Genomic DNA, 4,779 nt, shown 5'->3' with positions numbered 1-4,779 from the left:
GGTCATTTTAGAAGACCACGAAAATAACATGTTATGCAACCCCTTAAAATGGCATGTCAGCTATTTCCATTAGTAATTGTATGATATTGCGACAAAAGGACATAATAAAGATCATAGTAGAGGGCTCAAAAGAACAATTACATGCCATGAATAAAAAGGAAAAACGCATACATGTTTTCAGGCATCATACATGTTTGTCATTTGTGGAATTTGAAAAACATTTTTAAAACTATTATAATAAATATCAATTACTAGAAAAAATAAACAAACCTGCAAATAATTAAAGGAGTTCTTCCCAATGTGATTCTTTGGTGCCTGATTCAGCCAGAAAAATAATAAAACTTTAGTCAATCAACCACATCTATGACAAAAATTTGCCTAATATGTACAAAATAATTTGTGCCAATCAACTTCATATTATAAAAAAATAAATTGCAAGGCATTTACTAAAGAAAGTAGTGAAGACAGAGTTCCAAGACTATTCAACCCCAGCTTAGATAATCTGTCGTAGACTACCCTAGTATGAATAGTTTTTCCTAGAATTTTGGTTCCCAAATATCTCCAATTTCCACTTTTAATATATTCCTTGGTAAAATATTCAGCAACTGCTCCAAAATAGCATGGGACTAGTGGCTTTGGAAATGGAAATAGTGACTCCAAATATTCTGTTTTTGAAAAATCAGAAAGACCAAATAAAGAGAGAAAGGTTGTGGAAGAATGCAACTGACAGAACAAGTATGACTAAAAGGAAAATTATCAAATATCCTGTAGCTTGGAAAGAGAAGCAAAAGAGATTCAAAGAAGCTACAGAATACGACATAACTGTTCAATATCCTCTACAAAATCAAGAGTCGACTAAAAGAAACTGACAACAGCAACATTCAAACCCCCTATTTTATCCCCACCCATAACAAAAAAAAAAACTCCACCCAGGTAAATTGAAATAAGCTCATAACTGAGAAATGCAAACATAAGCAAGAGGAAAATCATGAATAATCCATCATATACAATCCACTTTCTTGCTTTATTTATTTTGACAGAAAGAAAATATTCATTTTTGTAAAAGCAAAAGCAGTTCTTCCAACAAAACCTATGGATCCTCAATGGCAATAACACTTGGTTGTCCTATGTTTAAAAACCCTGAGAAATGACAATGGGAAAGTTTAATAACCTATAGGGGATAAACTATACAGCATAACTGAAAATAACATTATTTCACAACCAACAATTTCATTTATTCATCCAGTACGCCTGTCTTGTAAAATTTTGCTTGTCATTCCAGTTAATGTCATGCTGTATTTGAATATATAATTGGATTTTAAGTTTTTTGTCTTAATCTAATGTATCTTCCACTTGAGACAATCTTTAATTTCCAACTCAGATGACCATTATGACAGTAAAACTCTCCCTTCAAGTATTTAAGACAACTATGTACTAGGATTCGAACAAAGTAATTGGATTTTAAGTTGAAGCAATATGTTTGACAATGTTTGCATTGTTGGATAAAATATTGAATTTTACTAGTAACAAAACATAAATGATACATCACTTCAAAATTAGTTTTAACCAATATTGATTTCAAAAAACCATTTTATCCAAATCATTTTAAAACTTTTATTAATAAACATACAAACACGAGCAAGAATTTAATAACACTTTTCATATATTAAAGAAATTGGAATATTAGTGAAAATAACAGAGAGTAACAAGATGTTACTCCTACAAGACCTGATGCTTTTGGTCTTTCTGCATTATTTTTAGTAGTGGAAAGTGGAAACTATATGATCTTAAGGTATATATGCCCTAAAGATCTCATAAGAATCCTTGTTAAGAAGGATCAAAGAACTGAAAGTGCTAATATCCTGCCAAGTTTAGTTGATTGCAGAGTTTTAAGAGTTGTTGTAATACTTTATTTTATATTGTTTTATCTTAATTTTAGGCACATGTAATTTTTGGTTTTAGATTTAAGATAACTATCTTAATCTTTCAAAAAAATTCCGATGACCCTAGTTATTGAACTTGTTTTGCTGTCTTTTTTGTTCTCTTTTATTTCTTACTTATCATGCAGCTGGTATATTACCTAGTTTCCTTGGTTCTTTTATTAGTCTTCTCAAGAGGAGGCTATAAAACAGAAGGATGTCCTGGCTACAGAAGTTTCCTCTCTTAGAGGAGAGTTGCAACAAGTAAGAGATGAGCGAGAGTGACAATTATCTCAAGTACAAACTTTAAGTTCTGAATTAGAGAAAGTTAAAGAATATAGGAAGCACTCCTCCACTGAATTGGACAGCTTGACCTTAAAAGCTAATGATCTGGAGGTAGGTTTGTATACCCTATTTGTTTTAATTAAATATCACACCATTCTGTTATTGTGGAGTCATGAGAGGATGAGCTTCCTTCCTCCAGGAAAAATGTTCTTTGAAAGATAATCAGATAAAGGCATTGGAAGAGCAACTAGCAACTGCAGAGAAGAAACTGCAGGTAATCAATAATTTTTTTGAATAGTTGTATACTACTAGGTATAGAACCATTTGATATATTTGTTAGATAAAGAATGTGAAATTTTACCTAATTGCTTAATTCTTTAGTTGGTCCTTGACATATACATTATGATGATTATTTATCTTATTCATAGATTTTGTTCCTTGTTAGGTGTCTAATATATCTGCATACGAGACAAGGACAGAGTACAAAGGACAACAAAAATTTGTGAATGAGTAGCAAAGACGCTTAGCAGATGCAGAATATAAACTTATAGAAGAGGAGAGGCTGAGGAAAAAATTACATAATACCATTTTGGTAATTCCCTGAACCAAAACGTTGATAATAATAATTGACACCTTAATAATCTTCATATTAACAGGAGTTAAAAGGGAACATTCGTGTATTCTGTCGAGTGAGGCCTTTATTAGCTGATGAAAGTTGTAGCACAGAAGGCAAGATTTTCAGTTATCCAACCTCATTGGAAACTTCTGGATGAGCCATTGACCTAGCCCAAAATGGTATATTTGTTGTGATGATGTATTTTAAACAATTCTTATTTCATTTTCCTTGAATTAGATTGTGCTGTAAAAATATCAACTCATGTTGCTCTTGTTTTGTTCTTAGGCCAAAACATTCTTTTACATTTGATAAAGTTTTTACACCAGAGGCATCACAAGAAGAAGTTTTTGTAGAAATTTCACAGCTTGTACCAAGTGCTCTTGATGGTTACAAGGTAATTTCAAAGTTCTTCTGTCATCTCTAAAGCACTATTCATTTAATGCACTATTACTAGTCAATTTTGGAAAAGCAGAATTCTAAAACCCTTTATTTTCTATACTCACTTTCATGTTGTATTGTATTTTTGCCCTTCTTTGCCCTATTATTCTTTGGTTCTGACATATCAGTGTTGTGAGACAAATGTCTATCTGTTAGATTTGGTGTTGGATGTTGCCTTTCTAGCATGAATGTTTGTAAATCAATATATATACTATATACATTGATGTCTAATAATATGGTGATGTTTTTTCTTTTCCAGGTTTGCATCTTTGCCTGTGGTCAGACAGGGTCAGGGAAAACCTATACAATGATGGGAAGGCCTGGACATCTAGAGGAGAAGGGCTTGATACCTCGTTCATTAGAGCAAATATTTCAAACAAAGCAGTCTCAACAACCTCAAGGCTGGAAATATGAAATGTAGGTAACAGAGTATTTTTCTTCTTAATTTTTCACCATTGCAATGTGTATAAAATTTTAAATATGACACAGAATTGCTGATAAGGTTTTCCTTGCAAAATTTACAGGTGTCAATGTTGGAAATATACAATGAAAGGATCCGTGATCTGATATCTACAACAACACGCATGGAAAATGGTACTCCTGGAAAACAATATACAATCAAACATGACGCAAATGGAAATACACAAGTTTCTGATCTCAAAGTAGTGGATGCTCATAGTGCTAAAGAGGTTGCATTTCTTTTAAATCAACCTGCAAATAGCAGGTAACTAATTTCTAGTGTTTATTCTATTGTCTTGTAAGGTGTAATAAACTAATTTCTAGTGTTTATTCTATTGTCTTGTAAGGTGTAACAAACTATTGCATCTTTTAGCTATATATGAAGGTGATGCTATGCTGTCCTAATTAAGGAGATAATAAATTTTACACTCTTCACAATTTTCAAGTTGGACACAGAGGCAAATCGCATGCACTAATATAAGATGTCGTTGCCCATTCTCTATGGCTTTCTTTCCCTATTCCAAATTTCCAATAGTTTTTTTGGTCTAGATTAAAGTTATCATTCACTAAGACAATCTTATTGGAATCTAATAAAATGAGTACAAAACCAAATTTCCAATAGCTAACAAGCCACAGTTAACAATGACAGAATCAACATCCAGAATTCTGCATCTATGTTGACACATCTATCATAAAAATACAATATCTATTTAAAATTAAAAATATATGAAGATTGGTTTTATTATTAGGAATTGCATACCATAATTTTAATATTATGCAGGCGCTGAAGAACAAAATAACATTATTTCTATGAGTTGACAATTTGAACTAAACACAGGTATGAAATATGAGAATACGAAAAAGTCTGAAGAGAGCCCATATAATAACAACCTGGAACCAATAGAAACAGATGCAAAACTGTATTTCAGATTCAGAAGATACGCACCTTTTTGTACTTAGTTTCTATGAGTGACCTTTTCGTACTTAGTTCCAAATAGCAGCCTGCAGTTGATAGATGTATACTATAGTAACTTGTTTCACACAATTTATTTTTTTCAAAGG

At 31.9% G+C, this 4,779-nt stretch overlaps 1 pseudogene; it reads left to right on the top strand.

The window, feature by feature from the left end:
• The first annotated feature begins 2,105 nt into the window (after window positions 1–2,105).
• LOC114404734 lies at window positions 2,106–4,122 on the top strand (annotated as a pseudogene).
• Window positions 4,123–4,779: the final 657 nt, after the last annotated feature.

The sequence above is a fragment of the Glycine soja genome, unplaced genomic scaffold (assembly GCF_004193775.1).
Source record: "Glycine soja cultivar W05 unplaced genomic scaffold, ASM419377v2 tig00106109_1_pilon, whole genome shotgun sequence".
NCBI classification, from domain to species: domain Eukaryota; kingdom Viridiplantae; phylum Streptophyta; class Magnoliopsida; order Fabales; family Fabaceae; genus Glycine; species Glycine soja.
The sequence above is the reverse complement of the archived record's forward strand: the minus strand, read 5'-3'. Positions and strand labels throughout refer to the sequence as shown.